The sequence below is a fragment of the Nicotiana tabacum genome, chromosome 18, assembly GCF_000715075.1.
Source record: "Nicotiana tabacum cultivar K326 chromosome 18, ASM71507v2, whole genome shotgun sequence".
NCBI lineage: Eukaryota > Viridiplantae > Streptophyta > Magnoliopsida > Solanales > Solanaceae > Nicotiana > Nicotiana tabacum.
In genome coordinates, this window is record NC_134097.1 from 47,128,871 (window position 1) to 47,142,087 (window position 13,217).

A 13,217-nucleotide genomic window follows, 5' to 3' on the forward strand; every position below is an offset into this window, starting at 1 on the left:
ATTAAAGTGCTTGACGAAAAAGAAAATAACAAAACAATAGTAAAACACTAAATTGTCATGCATAATATATTTTCTTGTAGTATATTATATTGTATCTTATGTATATATATTCTCTTATATATTTTCTTTTAGTATATGTATTGTATCTTATGTATATATATTCGCATAATATATTTTCTTGTAGTATATATATTGTATATTATGTATATATTGTAGCATAATATATTTTCTTTTAGTATATTATATTGTATCTTATGTATATATATTCTCTTATATATTTTCTTATAGTATATATATTGTATCTTATGTATATATATTCGCATAATATATTTTCTTGTAGTATATATATTGTATATTATGTATATATTGTAGCATAATATATTTTCTTGTAGTATATTATATTGTATCTTATGTATATATATTCTCTTATATATTTTCTTGTAGTATATATATTGTATCTTATGTATATATATTCTCTTATATATTTTCTTGTAGTATATATATTGTATCTTATGTATATATATTCGCATAATATATTTTCTTTTAGTATATATATTGTATATTATGTATATATATTCGCATAATATATTGTCTTGTAGTATATATATTGTATATTATGTATATATTTTCGCATAATATATTTTCTTGTAGTATATATATTCATATGCTACTACTAAACTTTCGTACATACAATTCCATCTAGTCGGGCAAGGTTTAGGAACCTTTCTTTCTCTAAGGCCATATTCATCACATTTTTTAAAATACTCTCTAAGTCTACTTCTACGGTTTGAATAAAAAAGCCAATTAAGAGTCATTCTAACCTTTTCAATTTCTATGTTTAATATTCGCATACCATCACCGACAATTAAATGATAAATATGACAAATACATCTAACATGGAAAATATTAGTAAATGCAGGATTTAGTGTTGTTGTAAGCATGCTTATAGCACTGGTGTTACTAGAAGCATTATCCATTGAAATTGCCATTATTTTATCGCTGAAGCAAAAATATCTACAAATATCTGCAACAGTGTTAGCTATAAACTTACCTGTGTGACGCGAATTAATTATTCTATATGCAATTATGCGTTTTTGCATTATCCATTCCTCATCTATCCAATGACTTGTAACAGTTAGGTAATCACAATCATTACCACTTCTACCAATATCAGTAGTAATAGAAATCCGATTAGGTATATGAGTAAATAAATACCGCAAATATTGTTCATATTCATGTTTGAATTTATAAATATCACTCTTAACTGTTGCGCGAGGCCAACCTTTATAAGTAGGATTAAACACTCTTCTAATATAATGAACCCAATTAGGATTAGAAGCAAAAGTATAAGGTAAGCACATAACAGTAATCATCTTTGCTAATTCTTCACGATCTCTATTTGGATCGTAATATAAAATACCTCCAGTGACAGTGTTAATTCCTGGTTGAACTAGATTTGAACCTGTACTAGGGTTAACCGCAGAATCTACACTTGTCCCCTCTAGCTGCGCTTTCATTTGAAAAAATCTAGCCTTATCTCTAGGGTGTGTTTTTATGTGCCTAGTCAAACTACCTGTGCCGCTACGGTCTCCTACATATTTATGCGACATTAATTTCCCACAAGTTTTACACTTAGCCTTATTTTTTTCTCCTACTTGAGTAAAAAAATTCCAAACTAATGATGTTTCTAGGCGTTTAGCAGGTTCTCTATTAAAGGTAGGAGTTTCTACAGGTGGGTCGACCGGTGCATCACTTGGGTTATTAAGAGGACTAGTAGGTGTATCATCTAAATCCGGTGCTTGAGTTTCATCATCATCCTCATTTTCCTCATTATTTTCTAAGATGGTTTCATTAGGATAAAGAGCATTCATAATTTCATCATCTAATCTATCACCTGGTGCAACATTATGATAAAATTCACTATCGGTAAATTGAAAACAAGGGTGATCACTATCAAGAATTACGGAAGGAGGAGGACGTCTAGGTTGGCGACTACTTTCAACTTGCTTATCTTTTCTAGGTCGGGGAGCCGGGGAAGGGTAGTTGGTTGGCCACTACTTTCACCGGTTTTATCTTTTCCTTTACCAAACATTTTTTCCAAAGTAAATGCCATATTAATTATAATTATGCAAACTAAACCACACAAAAATATATTCTAAAAACGTAAGAGTTGGAACGAGTTTACCGGATTGCCGAACAACTTCTTGAAAATTGAAAATCGTTGAACACTTGAAAACTTCAATTCAACAACTTCACAATTTTTCACGAAATTTCAACAATAAATTAAGTAATTGTAGTAGAGAGATTGAGAGAGATTGAGAGATATTGAGAGATATTGATGAATTGGTGAATAAAAATGAAAGAATGAGGGGGTATTTATAGTTGAGAAATGGGGAAAAGTGTAATTATATAAAGTTTGGGGTTAAAATAAAGTTTGGGGGCCAAATGGCCATTTTTTTAACTTAAAAACGGTCATATTTTCATCCCAAACGGCTAGATTTTAAATATGGCCGTTGGAGAAATTTTTTTTTTTAAAAAAAAAAAAATAGTCGTTGGGCCCGCCAGGCCCGCCAGGACCGGCCCAGGCCCGCCTGCCGGTCCCGGGCTAAACGGTCCCGGGCTCGTGGGCTCAACCTTGAAGACCAGCCCGTGACGGGCTCAGGAGGCCCACCAAGACCAGCCCACCCAGGACCGGCCCGTTAGGACCGCGGGCCCGGTCCGGTCCGGTTCAGGCCCGGCCCACCGAGCAGCCCTACTTGTATCTAGTCATAATTTACTTAATAACATCAATAAATATTAAAGAACTCAATTCCAATGCTTAATTATGGATTTCTCAACATTTTCCCCAAAAAGTCAAAAACCGACCCTGGGCCCGTTTGCTGTAGACATGTGATTTTTGACCCTCCCCAAGATTTTTCATATTTTACCACGTAAATATTTAATTTAGGCCTAATATAGCTATTTCAACTCATTTTTACTCTCTTACTTTATTTTATTACAAGAAAATGAAAATTACAAAAAAATAGTTTCATTAATATTTTGTAGTCATGTTTAATCTTAAAAAATACAAAAAATAGTATCATATTTTTATTTTAATATAATATTTGAAAAATACCAAAAATGATTTTGTTTTAACGGTCAGTCTTATTTTAATAATTACTTTTACTTAAGTAGGGCTAATTAATATTTTTATATGTATAGATTTTTAGTTAATTAAGCTAAGTTTAAGTAAAGCTAGTCATAAAAGCCCAAGTTTCTAGCCCATTCTTTAAGCCCAATACCTAATACCCATTAAGCTAACCCTAGGGACCCTTCTATAATTTTCCTTTTGAAAAAATAAAAGAAAAAAACCTTAAAAAATCCTTACCCTATAAGAGTAACGTCTAAATGAGCTGGGGAGGAAGGTGGACGCAGTACAGGCGTCGTTTCTATCACAAGACCCCACCCCCCTGCCGATTATCTTCTCACTCCTCACACCACCAAACGCCCACACCGCAACCGCCGGAACCTAGCCACCGTCCATCTCCTCTTAGCTTCGTTGTCGAAATCCGGCAACCACCACACCACAATCAAAATACACACATACACACGACATAGAGAGTGAAAACAGGCAAAAGGAGTTTTGGACAGATTAGGGTATTTCCCTTCTGATTTTTTATTTTAATTTTCATGTATAAACATTATCAAAAGAAATTCTGTTTCTTCTCACTACAAAAAATGGTTTGAGATTTGAATTTTGGAGTTGATTTCGACTGTCCGTTTCCGAGTTAGAGGTCGTCGTTGAGGCTTTGGAAGTCGACGTTGAGTACTACCATGTTCAGTCGTTGGTGCCGGTGCTAGGTTTGTCGATTCCATATTTCTGTTTCAAATCTGCTTTTGCAGCTTTTACAGTTGTTCGATTCTCTTTCGAATATTGCTCTGTAGCGTTTGGTATGGTTGATGATTTGAAATTGACATGAGGCATCAGAAACTTGTTCAATTACTTACTGTTGCTATGGTTAATTCGACAATAACATAAAAGAAAGCTTTTTTATATTATTGAATTCGTGATAACAACACTGCTGTGACGAAGAGCTTGGGTCCCATTATAGAAGCTAGTCATTGCATTTCGTAGATTAAGTCATCCAACAGTAAAGTCCTGAAACAATTAAATTTGGTTGGTCTAAGGATTTTCCCCAATTTAATTTTGTGCTTTGAATTATGATCATAATTAAACAAATAAGTTTTCAAACAAAGAATCCATCTAGGAGGAATTTTCTCAGCGTATAATTTGAATAATATTGAATTGAAACTCAGTAAGATTTTTGCTCAATCCTAAGTTCTCTTCTTAGATTTTTCTTGATATTTATTAAGTTATCTTTGGTTAGTTTTAATCTATTGTAGAGTTTCTTGTTTTCTTTAAAAGGAAAATGAATTGCATGCTCTCATGTGTTAGTCCTTCTCATGCGTACATGTTAGATTGAAAGTTTCTGTTATAGTTTAGGTTCATTTTAGTAAAAGTTGTCTGCATCTTCTTCGTTGATCATGGAAATTGCAAGGTTCTAATTGAGTCATGAAGGGATTAGTGATAATGGGTCACGTGTTGTTTGTCAACAATAATTTCAAAGATATAAATTATGAACATTGTAGTTGCTTTAGGCGCGCTATTTTAAAAATTACTTTCCTAAACTCGGGTGCGCATTTATGTGACCCAAATCCAAATCTCAATGATGTTAAAATATGTCAAAGACCATGGGTGCATTTATGTGACGTGGTTTGAGACGTGTTTTAATAACGTTGCAATTTTCTCTAAAAAATGAATAAAAGCGGTTGATAAGTTACAATTGAACCATAGGCTAAACATGTATTAAAATCATATAATAGGCCAATTATAACAGTTGAGCGACCGTGCTAGAACCACGGAACTCGGGAATGCCTAACACCTTCTCCCGGGTTAACAGAATTCCTTACCCGGATTTCTAGTTCGCGGACTGTAATATAGAGTCAATCTTTTCCTCGATTCGGGATTTGAACCGGTGACTTGGGACACCATAAATTATCCCAAGTGGCGACTCTGAATTTTTAATAAAATAATCCCGTTTCGATTGTCACTTTAAATTGGAAAAAAACTCCCTTATACATCCCTTTTTCGGGGGTGTAGGAAAAAAGGAGGTGTGACAGCTCTGGCGACTCTGTTGGGGATCGAACCCAGAATCTCTGGTTCAGGGTTCAGAATTCGAGATTTGATGAATTGTTGTATTTGGTTTTATCTATTATCTGATTTAATTACATGTTTGGGCCTAATGTGTTAAATGATGCTTTTACCGCTTTGATATTATCTGAACTGTATATAAACTGCTACGAAACCCTTCTCTTCTCATCTTCAGGGATGTGCTCGTTGGTCGAGACTCCTTATTCTGTTAGTGTCATACCTTGAAATAAGAAAGAGGCTCGGACAAGTTACTAAGCCGGATGGCCTTTTGGTTCCCGGTACGTAGCCCCCTCCTCGGCTCGAGTTGTCCGCTCGGGTACACAGTCTAGAACACATACCCAGGTCTTGAACCTAGAATAACTCAGCCTCATGCGGGATCCCTAGTAGGAATGCTTGTTTGCATCACGTGCATCTGACTTTGGGGACTCAACACAGGGGTTGTGTCTGTCTAGGACAGGTGTACCCAAAATAACAGACCATCTTGATGCATCCTATGTGCTACATGTTGCATTTCTTCAAGGGCAAAAGGGTTATTTGGCGGACCAATGATAGTTGAGGGCAAATAAAAAAGAAAAAGAAAAAGAAAAAGAGGTTGAAGTGTGAGGATAAAGCGAGTGGGGCCCAATTATATTTTATGTCACATTCTTGTTAAGAAAATTCAAAAAATAAAATTGCACTTTTTCATCATTTTTCGTAAATCAGAAAATCAAAATATAAAGAAAAAGAAAAATCCAAAAAAAAGTTACATGTCTCATCATTTTTTTTAAAAAGACAAAAAATATGTTTTCTCTAAATTAGTTGTTTTTTTTAATTCTCGCCCGTATCCAATCTGCCCAAACTATGCATACCTGATTCTCGTCTTTAGGGGCGTGATACGTAGGCAACCCATATAGGGTCCGGTCTTCTTAGGAAATCTTACGTTCTTGACTTTGCGGGGTCTTAGCCAAATTTTGCACTTCTAGCCATCTTTTGGCCAAATAAGTCATTGTGCAAAAATAGCCTAAATCATGTCTTGCATGTTTCCAACAGGAAGGGTTATTGTCTCACATAGCGCTTTAGGTCTTTAACTTATTTGGTTTTAATTTTCTCATACAAACGTGGATTTACTTATTGAAGTTTGAGCATAACAGAGCCCCAGGACATCTAGTCAGGATCGCTCATTCAGGAGTGGATTAAAAGAAGATTTTCTTTTCTTTTTATGTTTTGAGTCTGTTTTTTTTTTGTTTTTTTATTTTATGTCGTCTTTTACCTTTTAGTTTTGTATAGTAATGTCGAGTTTTATTATTATTATTGTACTTTCTATTTTGCATTTGAAATGGTGTGTAATGAATCAAAAATCCAAAAAACAAATGCGTTTTATATTTTCGTTAGGAATTTTCTTTAGAATACTAATTTTTGGAATGAAAAAAAAAAGTATTTTGGAGGTAGTTTTTCCTTTAGGAAATTAATATCTAGGACTTAAATAAAAATTATTTTTATATTCCCTTTACTATATTAGGACCAAAATTCAAAAAAAAAATCCTTTTAGTATCTTTTTAAAAGTTTTCTTTAAGGCATTAATCTCAAAAATCCAAAAAGATTTTCTTTTGAGGTTCTTCTTTGGGAAATTAATGAAAAATGAAAAAAAATATATTCTTTTATTTTTCCAAGAACTTTAGGATATTGTACATAGAAGAAAAAAAGAACATATTTTATCTTTTATTTAAAGTTTCTTCCTTTAGGCAATCAAATTGAAATTCAAAAACATGTTGTTTTATCTTTTTCATTGCTTGTTTCAAAATCCTGCATCAGGATATCAAATGAAAATTCAAAATATTTTTCTGTGGTTTATTCTTTCGATCTTCTTCCTAAAAAAAAAGAATCAAAAAATATTTTTTTTCTCTTCTAGGGTTTTTCCTTAATAATTTCCCATAGAGTGTTTGTTTCAAAAAGGAAAAAAACAGCAAGAAATATATGCTCGTTAAGCTTGAGTTTGCAATAGGTTATAGAACATTAAGTCTAGAAATTTTAAAAAAAAAGATTTATTCCTCTTTTCTTATAAGAATAGTCCTTAAGGTAAAAAAAAAAAGAAACGTTAGTTTGTTTCCTTTATTCCTGATTTTCCAGAACTACGCAAAGATCTGATTCATGCAGTGTCATGATACGTAGGCAACCTACATAGGGTTCGATCGAATTATTTTTTTACTGTTAAAAGAAAAGAAAAAAAAGAAAAAAGGAAAAAAAAAAAGAGAAAAAAAAGAGATGAAATTGTGGGATGTGAGAAATGAGAGGAAAGAAAATAGTGAAATTAGAAAAAAAAGAAGGAAAATGATCAAGCAAGTGCTAGAAAAGCAAAGAAAAGAGAGGATTGAAATGAACAAATTGGGATGATGCCAACTGACCTTCGTACCCTCGAAGTCATTTTAGAACCGATAACTGTGGCTAGGTGCATTGTACATAAAGCGAGATTATCTTATGTTAAATGCCCTAATGCTAACGTGATGGCTTCATTTTGTTATATTCATAGCAGAAGGGTGGTTGGTTTGTGGTTTTTAAAGTGGTAACTCTTCTCTACAACATAAAGTCAAAAGGCAATGGCAGACAACAACAGAACTGAGTTGGTTGATACCGGTGCCCGGAAGCAGTTGTCTAAACAGGACAATGGGTTGGTTGAAGAGGTAAAGATATTAAGACAACACATGGCGGACATGTATCAGGCTTGGATGACTAGGAAGGCATCACCCCCGCCACCACCTAGCTTCCTAGATGTTGCCCTTACCCAAACTCTGGACCTAATGCCAGATGATCCTCCATACTCTCCAGATCCACCCGCTTATCACAGCTTTCCCAACCACCCTAGTAGCTCTATCACTTGTCCTCCAACTATCTTTTCCCAAAAGTGCCCTCCTGTCACATCCACTATCCCCGACAATGAACACGCACCCAAAGCTCATGATGCCCAGCATTACCCCTCAGAGGTTGCCCACAAGGTCCCCAACTCATACAAGCAAGGCCCGCGGGATGAGCCTCATGTTGAAAATGAAAAGTTCACAGGAAAAGAAGGGCGATATGGGATACCGAGGAGGCTAAAAGGCATAGAACAGTCCTTAGAGAACAAGCAAGAAATGGGAGACCAGGGTAGCATGGCTTACAAAGAACTGTCTGTGTCCCCTGACGTTCGCCTTTTCGCAGGATTTAAAGTGCCAAAATTTAACTTGTGTGATGGGCGTGGGGATCCAGTAGCCCATTTGAGGGTCTTTTGCAGTAAAATGAGAAGTGTTGGTGAGAAAGATGATTTGTTGATGGTGTATTTTGGTGAGAGCTTGACTGGGGCAGCTTTGGAATGGCATAATCATCAAGATGTTGGTAAGTGGCCTACATTGGGTGACTTGGCTCAAGATTTTGTTCGATACTTTCAATACAAATGAGGCGTTACCCCAGACCACTCTTCCCTATCTAGAATGGAAAAGAAAATCGGAGGAAAGCTTTAGGGAGTTTGGGCTCAGATGGAGGGAGCAAGCTACTCAAGTCAGTACCCCGATTAGTGAAAAAGAAATGGTTGAGCTTTTCCTACAAGCCCAGGGGCCCACCTACTTCAGTCATTTGATCCCGGTCGTGGGTAAGCCTTTCAATGATGTGTTAAATATAGAGGAGATGGTAGAAGAGGGAATCAAGTCAGGCAAAATCATGAGTTATTCGGCATTGAAAGATACTACGAAAGACATTCAGAACATCCCAGTAAGTTTGAGTGGAAGAAAGAGAAATAGAAAAGTTGATCTGATGGGCCTTCCTGCTCAACACTTCCAGCCTCGACATCGTCCCCGTGGGTATCCTTGTGCACCAGGTGACCCTCCCTAATGCTACTTCTCTCCACAGAACTCCCAAAGTCATACATCACTTTCCCAGTACCCTGTCCACAATGCACCACCATATGCTCCACACTCACAAGGCTCGCGATGGCCCACACCACTTCCCCAAATGTCTTACCCGCCCCCACGAGCCTACGGAAACCCTCCTGAATCAGGTTTCCGGCCCAATCAAGCATTTAAGAACGAGAGGTTGCAGAGAAAGAAAACCTTCACCCATTGGGAGAGTCATATGCCAGTCTGTTCCAGAGGCTAAGGAAATTGGACATGTTGAAGCCGATTCAGATAAAAATGTCAAACCCTCTTCCAAAGAAGTTTGATTTTTCTCAAAGGTGCTGCATATTGCTCAGATACCCGGGGGTATGACATAGAGAAGTGTTGGCATCTGAAGAAAGCAATTCAGAAGTTTATTGATGCAGGTGACATTGTCGTGCAAAATCCAGATGCAGCAGACACTAGCCAAGGGCCATCGCCTGTGCGTAATGAGACGCATATGGTGGGTATGATTTATTTTGAAAAGGGATATGAGAATTCTTCTGAGATCCTCGGAGGTCCATGTGCTACGAAGCTTTCAGCGCTATCAGAGGTTGATCCTAAGAACGAGCAGGCACAGGGAACCCAAAAGCAATTTGCTAAGGACAAAAAGACGAGGACTTGTGAAGGTCCTAGTATTGTTGATGCAGAAGTCAGTGGCTAAGATGCTGAGTTTGGTGATTGGAAAGACGTTCTTTTCTTGGTTATCCAGGGAGGAGTTTTGGTGGTTTATTTTGTTGTCATTTCTGTGGTCCGGATTATTTCCAGGGTGGTAATCTGGATATTGTCTTGTGACTCAAACCCTTCAATCCTTTTATTTTGCCTAGTTGTTTAGTCGTAGCAGCTCGTTTAGTGTTGTCTAGGTTTGTTCTAGGTTTGTAACCCCAGTTTAGTTTGCTTGTTTGTTGTTCAAATCCTTTCACCAACTGTCTAATGCAATTTTCTGTTTTCTGTAACTGCTAGTCATTTTTGTTTAGTTCTCTTTTCTTTTATAGTTCTTTTCATGTTGACTCCAGTGACGTGACATGCATGCATGATTCTCAGCCTGGTTCTAAAAGTCAATTTAGTTATGAAGCAATGAAGCAATTTTGAAGATGTAGGGACATGCAAGGGGAAATAAGCAAAGGCATTTTGAGATCACTTCAAGCCCGAATTGTGTGAAACTAGGGCAGATAGGACATAAAGAAACCCTATTGAAATGCATCCTGCCGCATCGGGTCGAAGCTAAAGGCAAGTTCGTCCCAAATTTACAGGGGCCCGTTCGTGGTAATGAGAGTGAGAGTGTTGTCCAATGGTGCTTTGTATTTAATAGATGTAGAAGGCAAATGTGTAGAAATGGCTATCAATTCTGATGTGGTCAAAAGATATTATGTATGATTTCTTTGGTTAAGTTGTGTTTGTTTGTACTTGGCATGTTTTGAAGATTGGAATGACGAAGGCATTTTGTTCTGCTATCTAAACACTTTATCCTTTGTTACCCTTTTTGAGCCTTATTTATTTCTTTTTCATACCCCTCTTTTGGAATCAGTAGTAAAGTTCAGAAACGCAAGTGCAAAATGTAAGTAAAGGACAAAGAGAAAGAAAAGAATGAAAAGAAAAAGAAGAAAAAGAGAGGAAAAAACAACAAAAAGAAAAACAAAAAGAAGAAAAGAAGAGAAAGAAAAAGAAAAGAAAAATCACAACAAACAAAGTAATTCCTATGACATGAACTACGTTCGACCTGATTCCTTTTGAGGATACGTAGGCAGCCTCACGGTTCGGTCCCATCAAAATAAAAATCCAAAAGTCCCCAAGCAAAGAAACTAGGGTAAAAGTTGCGGTTGTTGTGAGAAAATCTAGTTCTAAAAGTTGTAATTTTAAACCCGGTTGAGTTTGTTTTGAGCCTTTTGATACCTTTTCTTTCTAACCCCATCCAAAAGTCCACATTACGGTCCAGAAAAAGACCTTTCGATCAGTCTTCGAGAGATGCCGAGGCAAGCAAGTAGAGGTGAATTATATCAGGGGCAACACTATGGTCCAAACAAGGAAAATAAAAAAATGAGAGAGTCTTATTGGTGAAAACCCTCACGGGCATCGTAAGGCGATGAAAGCTGAGAGAAATCAAAAATGAGAGAGTCTTATTGGTGAAAAACTTCACGGGCACCTTGAGGCGACGGTAAGTTGAGAAAAAGAACAAAATGAGAGAGACTTGATGGTGAAAACCCTTCGGGCACTACAAGTCGAAGAAGGATTGTGAATCAAATTGGATAATCGGAGCATTGAAGCCCAGTTTCACGGTTTAAAGGTACAACAAGAGTTGAACATCAGGATTGCTCAACAGAATAGGCCACAGGTGCATGTCATGGTCATTAGAGTTGGTATCCACATCTGATAGATTTCTACTTTGTATTTTTCTTGTTAGGAATCATCTCTTTCCTTTGTCCTTTACTCTGTTCCTTTTGTCTTTTTTACTTCCTCTTCCTGAGTCTGTTTGGTCAAAATAAGTGAGAAATGACTTCAAATTTGCCACCAGCTTTCCAATTGCACAAAACGGGATCTGGCCAGCACATCAAAGTGACATAAGTTAGGAAAGAACAACGTGCACACTGAGTTGGTAACAATCAACATGCTTTGGGATTCATGTGAAATACAAAGGTTTGGTATATATCAATTCATGAACAATGCAACAGATGGAGGGTGTAGGGTGAACGGATCAAAGGTATTTTCTGTGATAAGATTGACAAAGAAAGTGGTTAACCAGTGACAAGCAAGGTCTTCCAAGCAGAAATCAAAGTTATCATGGTAAGTGAAGGAGCATTAGACCTCAAGGCCAAGGCCAGTGGTTTAAGTCGAGAAAGAACAGCATACGCACTAAGTGGGTGGCAATTGACGTGCTTTGGGATTCATGTGAGACACAAAGGTTTGGTAAATGTCAGTTCATGAGCAATGCAACAGATAGAGGGTATTGGGTCTGAACGGAGAAGAGGTATTTTCTGTGATAAGGATGACAGAGAATGTGGTTAGCAAGGTCTTTGAGTGGAAGTCAAAGTTATCATGGGAAATGGAGGAGCAATCGTCCTCAAAGTCAAGGCCACAAACCAACCATCGCATTTTAAACAGACAAGATTTTTCTTTGATTGAAACAGGGGTAGAAAATTTCGTTTGTTTCGGAGAAACCCTCCGTAAAGGAGAAAAGCAAGCACCAGACAGGTTTGACTTGTGATTCTCAGGACCCTCCTGAATAATGGGATTTAATTTTAAATTTTCAGGACCCTCCTAAATAATGGGATTTAATTTTAAAAGTTCTCATGATCCTCCTGGATAATGAGATTTAGTTTTAAAGTTTTCAGGACCCTCATGGATAATGAGATTTAATTTTAAAAGTTCTCAGGACCCTCATAGATAATGGGATTTAGTTTTTAAATTCTCAGGACCCTCCTGGATAATGGGATTTAGTTTTAAGTTCTCAGGACCCTCCTAGATAATGAGATTAAGTTTTAAAGTTTTCAGGACCCTCCTGGATAATGGGATTTAATTTTAAAAGTTCTCAGGACCCCTCATGGATAATAGGATTTAGTTTTTAAATTCTCAGGACCCTTCTGGATAATGGGATTTAGTTTTAAGTTTTCAGGACCCTACTGGATAATGGGATTTAGTTTTTTAAATTCTCAGGACCCTCCTAGATAATGGGATTTAATTCAAAATTCTCATGACCCTCCTGGATAATGGATTTAGTTTTTAAGTTTTCAGGACCCTCCTGGATAATGGGATTTAGTTTTTAAATTCTCAGGACCCTCCTGGATAATGGGCTTTAATTTAAAATTCAGGACCCTCCTGGATAATGGGATTTAGTTTTAAGTTCTTAGGACCCTCCTAGATAATGGGATTAAGTTTTAAAGTTTTCAGGACCCTCCTGGATAATGGAATTTAATTTTAAAAGTTATCAGGACCCCTCATGGATAATGGGATTTAGTTTTTAAATTCCCAGGACCCTGCTGGATAATGAGATTTAGTTTTAAGTTTTCAGGACCCTACTGGATAATGGGATTTAGTTTTTAAATTCTCAGGACCCTCCTGGATAATGGGATTTAATTCAAAATTCTCAGGACCCTCCTGGATAATGGATTTAGTTTTTAAGTTTTCAGGACCCTCCTGGATAATGGGATTTA